Below are 22,945 nucleotides of genomic sequence, written 5' to 3' on the forward strand. Positions count from 1 at the left end.
AGCATGTGTTGAGCATTGCCTTTATCTTCAATAGGAATTTTGTAAAGTTGTAGGTTGTTTTAAAGTGCCAAGATTTTCTTTTTGATTTCATGACAAATAAAATCCTCTCCGAAAAATAGACATACGATAGTGTTGTAGCACCTACAGCCACCCTCCAAAAACTTTCCCATGCTTCCATTTTGGAGCCTCCCTTCTTATCCATGATAGCTCATCTTGTACTGATCTAATTATTCATGCTTCAAATGAGACTTGTCTTTTCACTTTTTCTTGTGTTTTCCTGCTTAGCTTATCTTTCTAAGTCATAAGTTGATCTCCCAACTTAGTCCCATAGTAGCTCTAGGCTTACCTCCAGAAATTGTGCAATCCTTGAGGACAAGTAACCTTGATGACGAGAATTGTGAATTCCTTACTGGGAGTCAGACTTGACCTCAAAAATTGGGTAGTCATGGGAGGCATGTAAGAAATGAGCCTAGAAATTGTACACCCCTCTCTAATCTCAGAAACTGCGTAGTGCACTGAGTTGGAAAGTTGCCCAGTTCCCCATAACTACAATCATTCTCAACAATGTGCATGGAAAATTTATGTGGAAAAAGGAAAAAAAATCATCCCAAAGGAGGCACTTGCACTATTTTTAGAAACTTCTACCAGGTGTCATTTTTCCCTTTATTTTAAGCATGTGCATCATAAACCCTAATTCATCCAAATCTATTTAATTCATGCTTCTAGAGCTCATTTGAACACTCAATCTTGGAGATCTATCATTCCTGAGGAGATCAAGGAACCTTCGGTGTGATCTTCATCACTTTTCGTAGTGAGTTTTTTTTTTGTATTCTTTTGCCAGTTTTTTGGTTGCTTTTGTCGTTTGGCTTATGTGAGTGTTGTTTCACTTTCTTATCTTCATGGTTGCTAGCATTTTAACTTGTTTTAACATGTAAAAGTGTTTTTTTTAAGTTTTAGATTTCCTTTCCTAAGTGTCGCATCAGTTTTCCTATTTTTGCACCAATGGTCCTCGTTGTGGAGACTCTCCTCACATACTTCATGTTCCTTCTGTTTGATTAATTGTTGCACTTGATTCACATGAATTTACTCACATTTAGTTGCATTTTCACTCAGCTTCACACTATCTCTCTGATATGCTCATTTTCCACACTTCCCTTGGGCAGATCTACACTTCCCTTAGCTGGTTTTCACTTTGTCGAGTTGGAATTATGCAATCCTAAGGCTCAAGCCACAATATTTGCCTCTAGAATTGTGCAGTGCATAGCCCAAGCTAGCTCCAACTATGCATTGCATAGTTCTAGGAGCCAACCTATCATCTTGACCACTGAGACTACATAATGTGTAGTCTCTCCCATGCCTTTGACTAGGCTAAACTATGCATTGCGTAGTTTCAAGCCACAAGCTTCGACCTTAGTTGTTGGGACTATGCAGTGCATAGTTCCCACAAGTAGCGAGTCCCTCTTTCCAATGATAATTATGGAATCCTCCCCATCAAGTTCCTGGTTTGTTGCGTGAGCTTTCTTGTAAGTGGATTTTCTTCTGACTAATATTTGCTTGCCATGAGTGTCTTGTTTGTCCCACATGTATATCAGCTATTGAGAACCTCTCCAACATTCACTATTACCATGGCACCTAAGAGAGTTTCTTCAAAATAAACCACTGAGAGTAGTATTGGGAAAGCAGTTGAGAAAACATTAGTAGATTTGATAGTGTATGAAGATACTCATTTGTTTATAGAAAATGGATCATCACTAACATGGTAGCAAGTTAAATATGCTTTTGCAAAACACTTCGAGGAAAATAACTTAGAGGATCGGTAGGTGTATCTCAACATCAAGTAGTTAGGATTATACAAGTTTCATGCAAGTATCCATCCTTCCTATGTGCATATGTCATCAGTTGGATTATCTCACACATTGATGAGAAGACCATGACATTGAGCATTTCTAGCAGACAAAAGTTTGCCACCTTCCAGGAAGAAGACTATCAACAAACGTATCACTTTCCTGATCTAGTAGAGTGCATGGACTCACTCTTATATGCCACCCACAACTAATGGAACACAAGATACATTGTCAAAGGTCAGGTGAAGGAGCCATTGACGTTTCAACAAAAACCCACCCATGTGTACAAGACAAAGTCCCTCAGGAAGGCCTACCAGCTCTTGTTTATCTTCGCTTGCAGGATCCATGGTCAAGAGATCACAAAAACCTTTCCTAAAGGCTGGCTAGTCTTACTAGACCAAGTGACAAATAATGGGAGTCCGTTCAACTGGTCAGATACGTTGGCTTGACAGTTGAAGGCCCATGTAGCATAGGCTTGGAATCCTCCTGAGGGTGAGTGAGCAAGGTTCTCTATGTCTACATACTTATTGGGTGCAATCTGTACACAATAGCAGTTCCCTAGCATGAACTATACATGGACACCATGAGAAACTTTTGTGCACATCTATTACAAGTTTCTTTCAGAATGCAGTTATAGAGGAGTAATGGCACAGATAACTAATCACTTCATCATCCCATTATACAAGCTCAAATTTGAAGAAGATCCACCTTGCATGTCATGAGCAGAAATGGAGCTGATACTAGACATCACAGATTAGTATGCATCACCAGGTGGCACCTTCATTAGATTGTTTGGCAGAGAGAAGCCTCAGTATGTTTCACCAAGGTACGCCACTGAAAAACTTGTCATGCAAGAAGTATTATATCATCTTACCATAGGGTTATCACCAACTTTGTAGAGAAAGAAGGAATCACCATGGCCCACTCTTCCTTTGTATATTGGATTCTCTGAGATAAAGAACTTAAAATTCATGGATGTTGAGGCAAAGGAGATAGTGAGATTTGAATTCATCACTCGAGACTTTAATCCATATGATCCCCATGGTATTTGTAAAGACCATTGTGCAAGAGTTTACATTTTGTGGATCGGTGAGGAATTCCATTGGCCAAAGGAGGATCCATGGAGGTACTTCTACAATGCCTCCACATGCTCCTCCAAGAACAACAACAACTCCGAAAGCAATAGTAGCAGAAAGCGGTAATCCCGTGCAGGATAAGGAAAGTGGAAGATTGTTGACGGTCCAAAGGGAGAACAAAGCTGCAAGATGAAAGAAGATCCTATTCTCATGAAAGCATCTTTGGAAGTAGAAGAAACGATGAACTAGAGGAGATAGAGAGCATATTGGTGGAAGAGACAAAACAATATGTTGCAGGAAGCATAATTGAAGTTGTAGGAGACAGAGCATAAGTTGAAGGAAGAACATGAGTTGAGGAGGAGAGAACAAGGAGAGAAGTAGAAGCAGGAAGAAGAAAAAAGGAAAGGCATAGTGTTAGAGGAAACAACATCGATATAGGCTGAAGAGTAGGAGACGAACCAACCAGCAGCTACCGAGCAAGGTGAACAGATGCAGGATAGAGAGCTTTCTCAACATATTGAGCAATTGATTGAAGTGACGAGCATGGAGATGGAATAGAGTTGTAGGATGAATATGTTCATGTGATTCCAAGAAAACCATAGGCTGTCCCTCAGTCTCCACAACCTCCAGCAGTAGAGTGAGCCTCAAGAAATCAAGGGGGTGTTGTTCCCCTTGATGATGATTTGATAAAGATGTTAGGCCCCATAATTGTTGTATCTAGTGCATCTTTTTTCCCATTTGATGCCTCATGTATTCCATTATTTTACTAATTTATGAACCTTTATGTGGCACTTATATATTATTTTGATGCAATAGCAAAGATTTACATTTGGTTTTCATTTTATATCTCCTCTATATGCGTTTCTTAGGTTTTATGGTCGTTAATGTTGTTAATGCAAGTCCTGCACTCCATAGAGATCCTGCACCAAAATGGAGGTATATGTTGGCTACTTCATCATTCACACTTTCCATGGAGGAAAATGTTATCTGTAGTATAAAGATGCGTATGGAATTATCTTGGATCCTTTTTGACAGACAAAGGTGCATGTATCATTCATTGACTTGTTCCTGCACTAAAGAGTAGCATTCCTACACTAGAGAGGAACCAATTTGGAGCTTCGACATCTTGGCACACTTTTGGGGAAAATCGAGAAAGGTTTTTGTTAAAAATGATGTTCTAACACCTTCCCATGTGTTGGATTGTACCTAGGTCATACGTGTGGTTCTGTAGAAGAAAATCAACATATCTGCTCAAAATCCAAACAGTTTCCAAACTTCCAAGTTTGACGGTGATTTGGGTGTAGCTGGAGGCGAATATCAAAAATTCAAGAAAATGGGTTTTTTACCAATATAAAAAATTATTTAAAACAAAAGTCATTTCCCAAGATTTGTAATCATTTAAAATTTACATGAGGGTCTTTGAGGTTTCTTTATAAAAAAAGGATTGTTTTTCCAGAATTTTACGATCTTGCCCAGATTTGCCAGAAAAATGGAAAATTTGTATCAAATCTGCTTTTTCTCAATAGGAAAATGGTTGTACTAGTCTCCTATTGATGGGAAGTAGTTGGGATTCAATCCCTCATCTTGTTTTCAAAGGTTTTTCTTATTCAAAGCCTTTCATGTAATTGTAAATTAAATAAAAGCCAAATCATGGCTCTATAGGAGGAAGAGAAAATCAGTTATTGCACTTCCATGTTGTTGGATCAAGCTTAGGGGGATATTTCCCCTTCCCTATGATCATTTGGAGGCGATATTCGAAGTTTTGATGTATAATTGTAGCAAACATTCAAGCTAATCTAAGGAGCTATGTCGGTTTATCAATTTCTGAGTTTAAATCTTATGTGAATGAGTTGTTTGTGTATTTGATTTCCTAGATTTCGTAAAGGGAAATGAGTTGGTTGGCTACGGCCCAGCCAACGCAGCTCGTTCTCCCTCTTTCGTAAGGTGTGTTAGATATATTTCCTTATGCAGGGTTGGAGAAAGAAGTATTTCATCTTTTTATGTAGCTAATAGATCTGTGTCTTCTTCATAAATTGTGTGACTCAGATCCGAGGTGTGAAGGTGTGGGTGTGTTCATTTACTGAATATTGTGGTAGCATTTTTTTCCTTCGATGTGTAGTTTTCTTTTTGCAAAGGGTGTGTTTCATTTTATTTGCACCAGCGTGCTTTAATTATGCAAGCGATGGTTGTTTATTCAAGGTTTTTTATTTCTCCAATTGGATTTATTTTCTTTATGCAAGTGCGTTCCATTTCTAAGTATGCAAGTGTGTTTTCTTTAACTTGGGGTTAATTTATTTATTTCCCTGAGCATTAATGAAGTGTTTTCTGCATTATGAGGATCGATGAATATGCTTATTTTCTTGTGGAAAGAGTTCAGTTTAAGACTGGAATTTAGTGAAGGAACCTTTGAACTGAAACTTCTATTCGGTAAAAGTGCAGATCTGCTTAATATCACGAAAGTTATCTAGGAAAGAAGGCATGCTTTGTATTTAGAGTAGATGATCATTTTCACATGAAGAAGCTTTCTGTTGTAGTAGAGATTTCCTTTGACTTTGGAAGTAATTTTCACTTTTGAATGAATGATTAGATAAGGAGTCTTTTTATTATGAGCGATTATTTCCTCTAATATGGTTTTCCTTGCAAGTTAATTTCTATTTAGCACACTTTACATTTTATGGAAGTGGTTTGGAAGCTCAGTACAAGAATATTGATTTCTTAGTACAAGAATCCTTGTCTCGGTAAAGGAATTGATACCCTGGTATGGGAACAGAGTACGCTAGTACAGGAACCCAAAATTCTTGTATGAAAGCCAAAATTCTCAATACAAGAATATTGATTTCTTAGTATAGGAATCTCTGTCTCGGTACAGGAATCGATACCCTGGAACAAGAACAGAGTACCCTGGTGCAGGAACCCAGAATTCTAATACTAAGTCAAAATATTCGATGCAGAAAAAGAATACACTTCTAGTGCAAGAACATTTTAGTACAAGAATATCATTCCAATGTAGGAACTCTATTCTAGTACAAGAAAATTGTTGCACTACAAGAATGTAGATTCAATCCAGGAAGGAAAATTTATACTAGAGACAAATGTACCTAAAATTTTGATTATTTCTCTGTCTCATAACTGCAATGATACTTAGTCACAAAATATTTCCTTTATTTACCAGAATTGTTTTTGTTGATTCAAGTTCCTTTCATTAAGTTCTAGTGCAGGAACGAGACTCATTTCGCTACAGGCACGTGGCTTATCTAGTATAGGAATTAGATATCTTTAGTAAAGGGCACCGATTTATAAGTAAAATAGAATATCATCGCTTATGTTCTTTTTAAAGCACTGGAATCTTGATTACAGGAACCTGTTTCATTTTCCAGCATTATTTTCAAGGCATGCTAATTAATTTTTCTGTCAAATTTTGTGACAAGTATTTTTCTTGAGTGAATCTAATTTCCAGAATGGTGTGGTGTCATTGTATTAAATAGTGCTGGTTGTTGAAGTCCTTCTCTATCATTTCCAGTGTTTTGCTTCTAAGTTTACGAACTCCCAGATTGACAATTAAATGTTATGCTGTTTATTACACCCCACAAAATGATGTGTACAATCTATCATTCGACGAGTTCCAAAGAAGGATTGTACAAGCACGAAGAAAACATTTTTTGGATGATCACGCATCAACTTCATTCATTAGAGAAAGGATGATACTGTCAGACACCATGAAGCATCCAAATTCCATTTCTGAAGTGAACTTGGCCTATGCAAGAGTCACAAGATCAAACATTCAGTATTTGACGGCTGAGAATGAGAAATTTGCACAAAACTTGTAGGCTAATAGGAAAGAGGCAGAACAAATCCACGCAACAACACAGAATTTAGTTTTCACACAGGTTTACCTGGAGGAGATGAGAGAAACAATACTTGTTGAAGTATCAACACTTGGATAAACCATGTGGAAGCTCTATGAGGGGTTTGTCACCATACATAAAGAAGTTGTTCATTTGCGTGGCTTATATCAATAAAGCAAAAAGTTTGTTAAAATACTAAAGAAAATACAAACTATAATTACCTATGTACAAGAGCGGACAATCTGACATAAAGGGGAAATGCTTGACTTACTAAAGGAAATGAAGCCACAAGCAGAGCTGGAGAAAGAAAAGTTCCAATGTTAATTCAGAACAACAAGTAGCTCACCTCATTCATTGGTAGCATTCAGGCCTCATATGTATGGTTGTTTAGTAGTTTAGATGTCTTGGTCAGAACACACCAAATCCCATCAGTTATTTCACTCACCAAAGCTAAACCTAAGAACCAAATCCGCCAGGAGATCGAAGAGTACTTGGAGCAGTTGAGACAGAATCCCACTAGGGAATACTTGGAGTTGAACAAATAGAAGATGTAAAATTTCATCGGTGGTGTTTTCCAAGTCATAACAATGTTGCACATGCTCTAGAATGAACTCAAAACATGTTCCAAGACATTGTCTCTAGATGCCATGGAGGCTTGAGTTTTCTTCCAGCCAAACACCATCACGTAGTTTGGGGACATCATCACACAATATCAAGCTTGGCACCAATATGTGACCAAGAAGTAGCAAGTGGAGGTTGTTGAGTTATACTTCTCCCAAACTCAAGCATCATAGTGTTGTGTCTTGTTAGTCTATCAAGTTTTCTCTACCCTATTAGTCTTATATCGGTACAAGTGTAAAATATAATATTTTTTGTAATAATGTTGTAAGTGAAATTCCAAGTGCCAATATTAGAATATGAAGAGTCATCATATAATGTAATGTGTCATTTTATAAAGAAGTTGAAGAGTCATGAGGGTAGCCCAAAGGTCACAAAGGGGAGTTGAATATTCATCCCCTCTAGTTATAAATAGAGCCTCATAACTCATGTAATAGAATTTTGGGAGCCAATATTTTGGTTAGGCTTAGGCTTAGAAGGAGCTTGGGAGTATTATGAAGAGCCTTGGCTTGTCCGTAGCGTAGAGCGAGTGTACTTTTTTGGAGGAGCAAGCGTTCTTGACTGTAATGTTCCATTATTGGGGCTAGTGGTCATCAATGGTGTATGTATGAATGGAACTTTCACTTATAATAATAAAATCAGAGCCAGCACACTTTCATGCATATGTTGTGAATATAGTAGGACTATTCTTGTTGTATTTGCAATGTATGTTATTTAACTTATGCTTATGCTTATGAACTATTTTGTTTGCATTTGTATGAATCTTGTTGAATGTGTGTTGTTGTATTAACTCATCATTTTAACTTGTGGACTATTCCACATCTTAGCTTGTGATGTCATTTCACTCGTGTGTTCCTTTCAAGCTGCGTACATTTACAAGCTTCCAAAGGGTGCACTTCCTTTTACCTTCATGTGTTGGAACCTTCATGCATCACACTTGACTCTCTGTAGGGTCACACACTTGCTCTCACCCAAAGTTATCATACTTCCCTCTACACATTTTCACGATCATGACATAACATTACCACCCACTGCTGGGACTCCTACCCCAAATAGTGTAACGTCTAGTTGGGACTTCATATCGGGGAGATTCATTGAATGTTTTTAGGTCCAACACCGTCAATGTTTCTAGCACTAGGAGGGCCAGATGATAAGTTGAGCCCTTGAAGTGGGTTTTGAATTTTTGCATACATTTAATGACTTCTCACCAAATCATAAACTCGACATGTTTTTCCATACATGCAAATCTGAAAGTGTCGATGAGAATTTTTGATGCCTTGTCCAATTTGAAATTCAATGGTGAGGGTGAAACAATCTTATTTGAGCACACCACATAGTTTATTGATTTTGCACAAAGCACAACATCGACTATCAAGATGTTGGTTGTAGGTAATTCATTCACACACGAAGGGTGCATGTGAGAATTGTGTAACACATTGCCTAATCACTCCATCCACTCCTTCGAACATCTTTTCATAGATTCATGTCGTGCTTTCGATTTCTATGATCATAAAGCTCTTAATAAGAAAAAAATAAAAAATGTGAAAAGCACTTGATAAATCCATTTAGAATTTTCACGATCATTTCATCCATTATTGCTTTGGATTTCCTGAAGATAAAGTTGATTTGAATTTCTTAGCAAACATATTTCTATAACTTGTTCACATTTCAGAAAATCCAAACGAGTTAAAATGTTTTGAACCTATCCCAACATACCTCGATGTTAGAGCTTCTAAATCTGAGATGGATAATATTATTGTTGCAAGTGGACCTTCGTCCCCTTCCCATCAAATGGCTCTAGTTCCATAGGTCGAGGTGGGAGAAGTTGAGAATTTATCCGTTGATCTACTACCGTCTTCTCCTACCCCACATACTCAGAAATTTAGTGCATGTTTGGACTGTGACTCTAATGGTTGTGACGAAGAGAAATCTCCTCATCCGCAATCCTTTGGTCCCTTTGATCCTTTGGATTGTGATGTGTTTTGTTCACTTGTTTCAAATTACTCTTGTGATGTTCATGAGGATCATGTTCTAGATGGAATTTGTGTTGAACAACTCACCTGCGATATCATTTTTTATGAGTATGTGTGGGAGTTTGAATAAGAATCTATGAAGGATGACCTCTTTCTATCTGCACCTCTTCCACATTACCCTAACATTTTTCACGATTTTTGCATTCCTATTTGATCTTGTGAAAATTTAGTTTTTGATGTTACTACTTTCGATCATTCACAAGAATTGTGGAATGCCAATTTTTAATTTAAATGTGGAGAGGACAAATATTTTTTGCCTGATCCTCCCAATATATCGTCTTACCTTTGTGATAACATAGACAGTGAAATTTCTCGTTCTCCATTATCCCCTATTTATGATTCATTAAATCATGAGGATGCCTATTTTTTTGATGTTGAACTTTCTGATCATGGTTGTCGTGATCTTTTCATTGATTCATTTGATCACGATTCTTATTCTTCCACTATCGATCTTTCTAAGCCATTGATCTTCGATGATCCATATTATGATGAATTGGAACCTTCCCAAGTTGTTGAAGCACTTCATCCCAAGCTGATGGTTATGTTAGGTTCTCGTAGCCTTGAGGTCAGTTACACTTCTGATCATAAATGTTTTGAATCTTTCTAGGCTCCTCATCACTCTGTTGTACACATTGAAAATCAACTTATTTTCCAATTTTTGCATCCTACATCTGTATCATATGATCCTATTGCTTAGTCATTGGAGGAATCATACATAGCGAGCACTATAGAAAAATGGAAATTTTCTTCTTTCTTCATGTTTTCTCATTTTTCAAGTTTGAAATTTTGTGCCTACATGTCTTTGACTTGCAATGTGCTTCAATACCATGGTACATCTGTAGAGTTCCTTTCATGCGCTTCTCATTTTGCTTTTCTGCGGATTCTTTCAAAATTTGAACGTTTTGGTTTTTATTGTATTATCTTTTTGGTTTGTTGGTATGCTTATATATCTTTCTTGACATGCATTCCCTCACCTATATAGGCCAACCAATGCACTAGTGGTTGCATTAGAAGTATCATTTTACATAAGTTTGGCTTATGATTTGTTTACATTAGGAGTAGGAGTATTTTTGATTTATTTGTTGTTTCCTTTTATTTTCTTTAATTTGTTTTTCTTTTACTCCGATTCTTTCCTTTCATCTATTTTCTTTTCAATTATAGGTTAGTTTTTGCATGAGACCATGTTTTTCTTCTCAGACAAGCTCGATGAAATCCAAGAGGAAGTTGTATTGTGATTAATGCTTGGTTATCTATCTATTCCTTCTCTTTATGTGAACCTTGAAGTTATTTTTAGTCGATGATACTATGATGGAAAATATGTTCTTGTCAAAGAGATTCATAGTGAAATCACGATGCTTGCACTTTTAACTAGTATTGCCTACTCTAATCGGTCTTCTATTTTCGATTAACCCTTGTCAAGTAAGTCAAGTAGGGTAAGGAGGGAGGGAAAACATTAACAAGTATGTCAGAGGTATATATAAATATCCTTCTTTGAAGGGACAACATTTTTTGCTCTCAATAAGTTGGGATCCCTCTTCTGCCCAATGAAATAAATAAGTGCCTATGCACAATTCTTTGAACAAATAAAAATGAAAAAAAATGAAAAATGAAATAAAGGGTGAAAGAAGAGAAAGACTTCCTGCACAGAAAGGTGTAGCAAGTAACTCTGCCAGGCTACTATCCAAGCTCCCTAGCAGTGGAGCAATGCTTAGGTTCCCGAAGTGACCATGTCAAGGTATTGTCCAAGCCTACTGGCAGCAAAGCAACACTAGAGATGAAAACTAAGACTCTGACAATCTATTTTACTTGTGCATATATATACTCCTCATCCCCAATCAAAACAACTTAGTTTGACTTGGCTTGGTATGTGTACTACTAATGAAGAAAATGGTAGGGACTGTATCTTTAACTCAAGCTAAGTGAAGACAGTATGATAATCAAAGAAATGAACAATACTTCCAGAAGAGTTAGACCTGTTTTTCATGAGACAATTCCCATATAGAGATATGGAGTTCTACCAGTGTGTCACTATTATTATAGCAGCTACAACCACCCTCCAAAATTTTCTTATGCTTTGATTTTGGAGCCTCCCTTCTTATCCATAGTAGCTTGCCTTGAACTGATCCAGGTATTCATGCTTCAACTGAGAATTATCTTTTCACTTTTTCTTGTATTTTCCAGCTTAGCTTATCTTTCTAAGTCACAAGCTGGTCTCCAAACTTGGTCTCATAGCAGTTCTAGACTTGCCTCAAGAAATTGCATAGTCCTTGAGGGCAAGCATCCTTGATGATAGGAATTACACATTCCTGACTGGAAGTCAGCCTTGAGATCATAAATTGTGCATTCATGGGAGGCAGCCCAAAAATGAGCCTAGAAACTATGCAACCCTCCCTAAGCTCAGAAACTACGCAGTGCGCTAAGCCAGAAATTTTCCTAGTTCCCTAGAATTATGCCTTCTTTCTTGGTAGTTTGTATGGAAAGATTCCCTAGAAAAAGACAAAAACAAAAAAACAAAAATTCGTCCCTAAAAGGTGGGGATCTATTTTTAGTATCTCAAAGGAGGCACTTGCACTAGTTTTAGAAACTTCTCCCAAGTGTCATTTTTCCCTTGATTTTAGGCATGCATGTCATAAACCCTAATTCACCCAAATCTGTTTAATCGATGCTTCTAGATATTATTTTAACACTTGATATTGGAGCTCTAACATTCCCAAGGAGATCATGGAATCTTTAGTGTGATCGTCAGCACTTTTCTGAATGAGTTTTTCTTTTGTCGCCTTTTGCTACCTTTTTTGTCTCTTTTGTTGTTTGGCTTGTGTGAGTGTTGTTTCACTTGTTTCTCTTCATGGTTGCTATCATTTTAACTTATAGAAGTGTTTTTTTTTAAGTTTTAGATTGCATTTCCTAAGTGTCACATTAGTTTTCTTGTTTTTGCACCAATGGTCGCCATTGCAGCGACTCTTCTCACATACTTCATTTTCCTTCTGTTTGATTAATTGTTGCACTTGATTCACATGAATTTTCTCACACATAGGTATATCTGGACTCAGCTTCACACTATCTCTCAAATCTACTCACTTTTCACACTTCCCTTAGGCAGATCTACACTTCCCTTGGCCAATTTTCACTTTGCCCAGGTGGCACTGCACAATCCTAAGGCTCATGCCACAAACTTGGCCTCTGGAATTGCATAGTACACATTCCAAGATGTATTAAATTGTGTAGTGCGTAGCTCCAAGAACTAGCTTGTTATCTTGGCCACTGAGAGTGTGCAATGCACACTCTCTCTAAGGCCTCTACCCAAGCTGAAATGTGCATTGTGCAGTTTCAAGCCACAAGATTTGACCTTAGCTATTGGGACTGTGTAGTGCACAGTTCCCACAGGTAGCCAATCCCTCTTGCTAATGAGAATTGTGCAATCCTCCCCATTAGATGCTTGTTTTTCTGCTTGAGCTTGCCTTGTAATTGGATTTTCTTAAATATTATATTTTTTTTCATGAGTGTCTTTTATGTCCCACAGGTACAACAATTTTTTAGCACCTCTCCAGCAGTCACTGTTACCATGGAACCTAAGAGAGTTGCTTCAAATGAAACTGCTAAGACCAGTATTGGGAAAGCAGTTGAGAAAACATGAGTAGATTTTCCAGTGTATGTAGATACTTAGTTGTTTATATAAAAGGGATCATCGCTGACATGGCAGCAGGTTAAAGATGTTTTTGCAAAAGACTTTCAGGAATACTTAGAGGACTGGTAGGTGTATCTCAGCATCTAGCAGTTAGGATTTTACAAGGTTTCATGTAGGTATCCAGCCTTCCCATGTGCAAATGTCATCAACTAGACTATCTCACACATTGATGATAAGACCATGACATTGAGTAGTTCCTGTTAGCGCTTGAAATTTCACCTCAGGATGAGAAAGGTAAACCTCAAGGCTACATCAAACCATTCAGCCTCGTAGCTAGCCCTACGGGGCAGGAGAAGGCTCTCTCCGGTCAATCTCGATAGATCTTCAATGGGATGAGATGACCAACATGGTAACACTGATATTAGGCTAGTAAACTGATTATAAAAGTTGATTTGGGGTTTTTTGGGTTTTTGGTGGCAAATTGAGGAATGGGCAATATTGGGTGCGGGGATTGGACACAGTTTCTGCAGGGGGTTCCTTGGGGCGAGGTAGGAAATAGTGCTGATGTCTTTGACTGAAGTGGATGGTTAGGAATGAAAGATAAGAAGGCTAAAGAGAGAAAACAATGAATTTGAATTATCTTTAGACAGTAGAAAACATCGAAATTAAACAAACTTAAAAGCAGAGCATGGCAAGCATGAGTTCTTACTTTAACACTTCATTTGTTTAATATGCAGAAGTATAGAAAGGAAATGAATCACATAAAAAAGCTTACAATAACATGGAGAAACACACCATCAACACATGAGTCCACAAGAATCCCAAAGATGACTGCAAAACCCTGGTCTTCCTTAGCCAAAATTTGCAGAGATACAATGAAAATATACAATGATAGCTTCTCCCTTAAGAGTCCAACCATGAAAATGAGCATGAAAGTACATAATATAGATGATCTAACCTCTTTCCCTACCTCCATGGGTCGAGCTCACTATCCTAGGAGCTGTTTGAACAAATTCTAAACTAAGCACTACAAAATAGGCAGTCAAAACAACTTGCCTCTAAAAACTTGGAAACCAGTTCATACAGTCAATTTTACCCTTTTACATGAGAGAAACTTCTAGAAGAGTAAAACAAGGGTAAAAGTATCCAAAAAGTGCCACAAGTACAGTCAAAAGGACCACCATCGACCTTAGAAAGTCAAATTGGAGCTAAATTGCAAATTCTGGGCTGAACTGGTCAAATCTGGCACAAATTCCTCAACGGGTCGCGCACATCCTCCTCAACGGGTCGCGCACTTTGGAGCCCTGTTTGGAGGCCTTCCCGGTGTCAGAATGAGGTGCAGGATAGCTCGTTGGAAAGGTATCTGAGTCTAATTTCCAACCCAACTGCAATTTTTGGATTTTGAGGTCATTTTCCTAGTAAAAAGTCAATTATCCCAAGACTACTTCTGCAGCTCAAAAAAGGGGCAGAAAGTCAAAATTTGGCTGTATTTTGACCTTTTGGAGGCCCAAAACTTCATGAAAACTCAAATCCATCCATAGACATGTGTAACTTTGCATGAAAAATCTAGCAATGCTGAGTTTTCGCAAAACGGAGCTACGATGACAAAGGGTCTCACCAGGGGTGAGACCCGTTGAGAAGCCAAAACCTGTAAATTGCCCAAAAATGTCAAAAATGAGCCAAAACTTCCAAAAATTTTTGTGCTTGGTGCTGTGAAGAGGCTAGTGGGTGTCATGATGAGTGAGAGAAGCCTCGGCCAAGATGCGGAGGGGGTTGGTCTTCTTCTTCCTCTTAAGAGCCTCGGTCAACCTTCTTTGGAACATTTTCATCTTTTCTTTACAAACATGCATCCTAGCCCAATAGTGGTTTTTCATGTTCCTTAGTAGCTTTTTCTCTTGGTTGGCCTTAGCCAACAGCCTCTCCAAGTGGGCATTCTCCTGAATAAGCAATGACTCCCGGCCAACAGGCAATGGGTCACCGGGCCTCCTACGGTTTAGGACTCGGTCACTACGAATCCTCCAAATCTCATCAAGTGCCTTCTCCTCCTCCAGTTGTGTGTTCCGCTGCTCTAGATATGTGATGGTCCATTGGGCACCCTCAAGTCTCCACTGCAAAACATCATTCTCGGCCCTGAGCTGCTGAATGATCTCCTTTGCCTCTTGGCTAGGAGAACTGACCTCAAGATCAATCACCGAATCCTCATGAACCATGGGCTCTTTGCCCCTCTGCAATACTTGCGCTGGCGAAGAAAACGAGGCCCCTTCCACCTGCTGTGGAGATAACACTCGCTGCTCTGAAGATGAAGGCGAGACCCCTTCCACCCGCTGTGGAGATAATACTCGCCTAGCTGCTGCAAATAAGGCCCTTGGGCCTTTCTGATAGGTGACCATAGGAGTGGAGCTGACATGTCGGGTGATGGGAGCATCAGGCTGCTGAGATGGTCCTCCCTCCTCATGAATAGCCTCCTGATGTGGCTGAGGTGGCACTATGAAAAACTCACGGGAGATGAACTCCTCCCATGAGATACCCTGCTGAGTCAACTGATGAGAGACTATAAGCTGGATCAAACCATAGTGACAAAGGCTCCTGTATTGCTGGGCCGGGGTCTTCCTCTGCAACATGGGCACCATCCTCTGAATGTTCTGAAACAGGAAGACCGGGAGGTTCATCATCCTCACTCGGGTGAAATGCATCAACAGGCGAATGTGATATGAATACACCTGTGAAAATCTGCCCTCACATGTAAAATAATGCATGATAAGTCTCATGAGGGGGGCATACTCACTCCGAAGAAATCTGAATGGGAAAACACCCGTCAACAGTCTCACAAATGATGGCCGGACATAAGGCTCAAAGTGAACAAAATCAAGTAATCTGCGCTTAGGCCACACCTCACCCACATTTGGTATCCCTGTAGCCTCTGAGATCACCTCGGGTGTCAATATGAAATTCACCCCTGCAAGAGTGACATGTCCATCATGGAGGTGTAAGACAAACAAACAGGCCAACTCTCTATGATGCTGAATCTGAGAGAGCCTCTCACAAAACTGATAACATGACATATACTGGAAACAATTCAGTGCCAAAGGACAAGCCTGTAACTCTGCCAAAGAAGTAGGCTCCTCCCTCTTATGATGGCCTCCCTTACCTCCTCTACGAGGCCTCCTCTGTTCCTCAATCTCTGTAGATGATGAATGGTCATCACCTTGCTCATAAGTCTTGGTATCTGACATGGTTTTGGAGCAAGGTGGGCAAACTGAAGGACAAATTGAACTACTGCCTCTGCCTGCAAAAGTACTGAACTCTATGCTGTTTCAAGGGGAAAAAACATGAGGGGAATGTTAGGGGAGGGAACTTCTTAACGAGGAATGGGAATATATGAAAATAACAGGGAATTTTCAAGGGAAACTTTACAAATTGTCATGCATATAGGAACACATTTTAACATTGGGAAATCATTTGCAAAGAACATCTCATATGGGACAAAAACATGTATGATAATGAACATGGTAGGGGCATACATGTATCAATAGGGACATAGGGACACCATACACCAAATTTGCTTATAGGAGTTCATGTGTGTCATAAAGCAAATTTTTGCTCTTTTTGTTCTTAAGGAGTACATGCACATTGTTTTCACATAGAGGGAAGGTTTTCATGTACAAGGGGATGTCAAGGGTATATAGGGGTTATGTACATGCCTCTAGATATACAGCAGCATTTATTTTCACATGACTCTTTCTTTATTTACAAATGTATCTTTTCTTTTTGTTTTATTTTTTGCATGTGTATGGTAGAGGGAATTAGGGTTTTGTGTGCTTGTGAGAGGGGTAGGGTTTATAGCTTAGGGATGGGGGAAAAAATCAACATTTTATGTACAAATAGTATGGGACAGAGATGCAAGCATGACTATGAATGAAAGAGGAAAAGAGGGAAGGGACCAAATGGGACAAAAACACTTGAAACAGTCACAAAACCCTAGCATTTTACAAACATTAGCAAGTAGCCATATTAATCCATTCATTTGCAAATTTAGAAGATGAAATCATAGCATACATCCTTATTTTCACCACCAATATCAACAACCATGCATTAAGAGCCTACCTCGACCGATTGAGCAAATTTGAAGTGGAATGAAGGAATTTGATTGAAGTTTTGGTGGCAGACAGTTGAACGGGTCGTGCACGCTCCCCAACGGGTCGCGCACCGCCCAACAGGTCGCGCACAAGCCTGGACGGGTCGCGCACCTGCAAACTGCCCGAAACCGTTGCAATTTCGCCTCCTTCGCCTATCACTCTCTCACAATCTCTCTTTCAAGCTTGAAATGCACAATGAGAGTGAAAGGAGGGAACATTACCTTTTATAATCTCATTTGAAAAAATTTCATCCATAAACCCACTTTATAAAGTCTATTTTGACACTTTTTAAAACACTGATTTTCTTGGTTTCCTTTATCCTGAAGTTGACTTTTTGAGTGCTTTGACCTGATTCTTTTTGCAGGTAAATCATCTGAAGGACTGTGGCAAGGGGACCAGGGTTGTTGCTGCCTTTTTGAAGACATTTTGGAAATTTATTCTTTTTACAAAAATTATCATGACCTTGGCTTTAAAAACAGGGTTTTTAAATCCAAGGTTAAAAATGAACTGTACATGATGAAAATTTCAAAGTAACATGTTTACCATCCTCCCTCTGGCTTGCTGGTCACTCAAGGACTTTCAGAGACATGACCTTGCTAAGACAACTGACCAAAACCCTAGACCTAGAATTTTGACATTAAGACCAAACAAGAGCAGCTTGACAAACTCAATGACTGATATGACCTGATCCAGCAAAGCCAAGAGGGGTATGAATAGACTAGCTCCTCCATCAGGATTATGGCATGGCTAACGGGATGCAAATTTTGACACTAATGAGACACCTACTAATGCAAATGAAAAGAGCTTTGATCACTGATGGAGGGCTTTCAAGACCGACACTAACAGTTCCAACGAACATAAGCTTGCAACCTTCTAGGCAGAAGAATATTTGAAAATTTATCACTTTCCCGAGCTAGTAGAGCACATGGACAAAATATTTTATGCCACCCACAACTATGTGAACACAACTACAACTTAAAAGGTTGGGTGAAGGAGTCATCAAAGTTTTGACAGAAACCCACCCATCCATATAAGACAAAGTTCCTCAGGAACGCCTACCAACTCTTGGTTATCTTTGCTTCTAGGATCCATGGTCAAGAGAGCACTGAAACCTTTCATGAAGGGTGAGAAGTCTTATTGGAACAAGTGGTGAATGATGGGAAGTCATTAAACTGGTCAGATACATTGGCTCGAAAGTTTAAGGCCCATGTAGCATAGGCTCAGAATTCTCCTGAGGGTGAGCGAGGAAGGTTCTATATGTCTTCATACATACTGGATGCAATATGTACACAACAACAGTTCCCTGGCATGAACTAGATATGGACACCATGATAAACTACCGTGCACATATATTACAAGTTTCTTTAGGAATTCAACTATTGAGGAGTAATGGAATAACTAACTTACCACTTCATCATCCCATTGTACAATCTCATCTTTAATGGAGATCCACCTTGCATGCTACAAGAAGCAATCGAGGTGATAACAGAACTCGTAGATTGGTATGCCTCACCAGATGACACCTTCATTAGAGTGTTTGGTGGAGAGAATCCTCCACATGTTTCACCAAGGTACACCACCGAAAAACTTTTCATGCAAAAATTAGCATATCATCTCACCATAGGGTTATCACCGACGCTGCATAGGAAGAAGAAAGCACCATGGCCCACTCTTCTTTTGCAGATTGGATTATAGAAGATAAAGAACATGAAAGTCATGAATGCCAAGAAAAAGGAGATAGTGAGGTTTTAATTCCAAACTTGGGACTTTAACTTGTATGTTTCATGTGGTATTTGTAAAGACCATTGTGCGAGATTTTACTTTCATTGGATCGGTGAGGCACTCCATTGGCTAGAGGATGATCCATGGAGGTACTGCTAAAATGCCTCCAGACTCCATGAGTCAGTCAGTTTAGCAGGGACTTCACAGGCTGCTCCACAAATGGAAGCAACTACTAAAGTGACAGTAGTAGAAGGTATTAATCCCATGCAGGATAAGGGAAAAGGGAAGATTTTTGATATTCCAATGGGATAAAAAAGTTGCAAGATGAAAGAAGATCCTATTCTCCTTAAAGCAACTTTGGCAGCAGAAGCAAAGAGGAAGCAGAGGATATAGAGAGCAGAATGGGAGAAGAGAGAAAAGTAGATGTTGCAAGAAGAAGAACTCAAGCTGAAGGTGACATAGAAGAAGTTGAAGGAAGAACAAGAGTTGAGGAGTAGAGAAAAAGAAGAGAAGTATAAGCAGGAAGAAGAAAAAAGGAAATGTGCAATGACAGAGGAAACAATGCAGATACAGGTTGAAGAGAATTAGAATAACCAACCAGTATTTGCGGAGGAAGGTGAACACATGCAAGATCGAGTGCTTTCTCTAATTGAAGTGAAAAACATGGAGATGGAATAGGAGTTGCAGAATGAAGATGTTGATATGATGCTAAGCATGCTAGAGGACATCCCTCAGTATCCACCACGTCCAACTATAGAGACAGCCCCGAGTGAGTAAGGGGGTGTTGTTCCCCTTGACGATGATCCTGTAATGGATTTGTATAACCTATCATTCGATGCGTTCCAAAGGAGGATTGTACAAGAACGAAGAATTTTTTTTATGTATGATCACTCATCCCCTACATTAATTAGAGAAAGGGTGATAGTGTCGAACACTAGGAGGAATCTAAATGCCATTACTGAAGCTAACGTTTCCTATGTAGGAGTGACAAGATCAAACATTCAGTATTTGATGGTTGATAATGAACTATTGGCACAGAACTTGAAGGCTTCTAGGCTAGAGGTAGAACAACTCTACACAACAATGCAGAATGAAAATTTTGCATACGTATACTTGGATGAGATGAAACAAGTGATACTTGTTGAAGTATCAACACTTGGAGAAACCATGTGGAAGCTCTATGAGGGGTTTGTCACCGTACATAAAGAAAATTTCCATTTTCATGGCTTACAGTAGTAGAGCAAATATTTTTTTTAAATCATCAAGAACATATAAGATTCCATTATCTATGTTAGCCAGTGGAAAATGTGATACAAATAGGAACCACTTGACTTAGTGAAGAAAATGAAGCCGCAGGTAGAGCTGGAGAAAGAGAAAGTTCAAATGTTGATTAAGAACAACAAGAAGCTTGCCTCATTCATTGGCATCATTCAGGCCTCATATGTACATTTTTCAGTAGTTTGGATGTCTTGGTGAGAATACACCAGTTCCCATTAGTCGGTTCACTCACCAAAGCTAAACCCAAGAGCCAAGTCCAGTAGGATATCAAATCGTACTTGGTGCAGCTAAGACAGAATACCACTGGGGAAGACTTAGAGTTGAACTGACAAAACATGAATGATTTCGTCATCGGTCCTCTCTAAGTCAAAAAAAACGTTGCACATGCTTCATAATGAACTTGAAACAAGTTTGAAGACATTGTACTCGGATGCCATGGAGGCTATAGTTTGCTTCCACCCAAACACCATCATGCAGTTTAGCAACATCATCACATAGTATCAAGCTTCACACCAATATGTGACCGAGAAGTAGCAAGTGGAGGTTGTTGAGCTAAACTTATGCCAAACACAAGCATCATAGTGTTTGTTTTGTAATTTAGTTAACTTTAAATTACTTACATAAATTATTGACCAGATCTAGTAAGCTGATCAAGTGTAAGTGCATTGTATGTCCTAGGAGCCCTTGGTTATCTACACCTTTAAATTAAACTGAGTTATCAAAATATAGTTTCTAAATTAAGTTATTGGAATGCACATGAGTAGAGAAAATTATGCTAGAAAATAAAGTGATCACACTCTTTTATCAACTGGTTCAAAATAAACTTTCACAACTCTGCATAAAAGTAAATCAATCCCACACCTATGAAAATTAATTGCACTCTTATAAAAATTATATCTAATTATGAAATCCACACAACTTATGAAAATCTCAGAATTATAAATCAATCTCACACTTGTAAAATGAAATTTAACTCTGAAAAACACACACACTCTCTCTGCTATCTATCTGAATTCTACTTTGAAATAAACTCAATTCTATAAAGGAATCAAATCATCTATCATAATAACACACTCTTGCATGAAAATCCAAAATGAATTGAAAATATATTCTCACTTGCTCAAAATCATAAATCATTCTTGCTTGAAATAAAACCTGTAATCAAATCCTCTGTTTTTAAGAATTACAATTTTAATCTAAATCCAAACTCTCACTGTTGTTATCGTTACTCATTAAACTCAATTCATTTTCTCCTGAATCAATAAATAAAATGTGTTAACAAGATAATCACACTGCTACTATTTAACTCAAAAATCAACAAAGGAAAACATTTTGTAGGATGCATCTAGAAAATAATCTTATGAAATGATATAAGGAAATTCTACTTAGAAACATAAAATAACCTTACTACTTGAGGGGGGGCCTCTAGAAGCAGATGGTCATGAGATCCAATTGAACAATCAACCATGCATCGAAATAAGAAGGATTCTTTATAACTGAATTGGAAACAGAGTTTTAATTCTCATTGTCGCACAATAAAATCACTTTGTTTATGCTTGCTTACAAAGTCTTTTTATAACTCCCGTATCATTAAATGTTCAGAGCTCCATGCCTAGCTTCAATTAAAAAAATACTAAAATTAACTATAAAATATATCACATTGAAATTTTCTAACGATTTTCTATTAACAAAGCAAATCATTAGGTGTATATATTGTTCCTCACTCGCTTGTGTAGCTGATAGAGTTGAATTTTTCCTTTGACCATGTAACACAAAGCTTCCTTGATCGATCTGGTTCATGAAGGTAGGAAGGAATTGTGGAGAGCATTGATTTCTATCTTCCCATATATTTCTCGCTCTAGCTGGCATCTTAGAACCTATGAAACAATGGACTTAGCTGCAAAATCAGATATTAGGTACAGAATCATCCTAATCTGGTAACTAAAACAAATATTAGACTAATAATAAAGAACATTATTAACTTATGAAATACAAGACTTTTATATACCTGTCATGCGATATATTTTGTGATTTATTTCCCATTGAGCGATTATGATGATAAGAAAGGGGTAAAATAGGTGGAAAAAGGGTGTCAAAAAGAAGAAATTATGAGGCTCATCATTCCCCCAAGTGGAGGTCATTTCATGTCCTCATGTAAAAATTCAAAATTGATAGTCTTTCTCTGTCATTGCACTCCTTTAGAAGCTTGAGCTAAAACATCCAAGTTTGTTTTCTTTACCTTCTTCTTAGAAATTTCCATCTTGGGCTTCTTCATCAAAAATTTGTATTTCAATCTTATGACCTTTCTCTTGAGAGTCTTGTTCTTATCCTTTAACTTTTTGTTATTTTCATAACATAATCCTAGATGCAACATAATTTTATCATTTTTGGTTCTTTTAATTTCATTTTTCACCTTTAATGTCTCATGTTCATGTTTTAGATGTCGGTTAAGCGCCTGTAATTCAAAATTGTATTGCTTCAAAGTATTCACAATTAGAGGTTTTTTTGGACTGTCAGAATGAATTTCTTTACCTTGAATTGAAGAAGAAGATACCTTTTCTATAGCCTTTTTCTCTAGAGACTAAATATAGTCATATATATCCTCCTGAACTGGATCAATCTCTGGTGTTCATCTCATTGGATTATCAATTGGTGATGACACTGGTGATAAAGTTGGTGATGGAACCTCTGGTTCCTCTTCCTCTTCCAGATTAACAAAAACGGTGAACTGTTGAGATTACTTCTTTACCATTTTGTTAAGTCTTGCG

Source organism: Pinus tabuliformis, chromosome 1_2 (genome assembly GCF_031772625.1).
Source record: "Pinus tabuliformis cultivar Carrire ecotype Pingquan chromosome 1_2, CPIR1, whole genome shotgun sequence".
NCBI lineage: Eukaryota > Viridiplantae > Streptophyta > Pinopsida > Pinales > Pinaceae > Pinus > Pinus tabuliformis.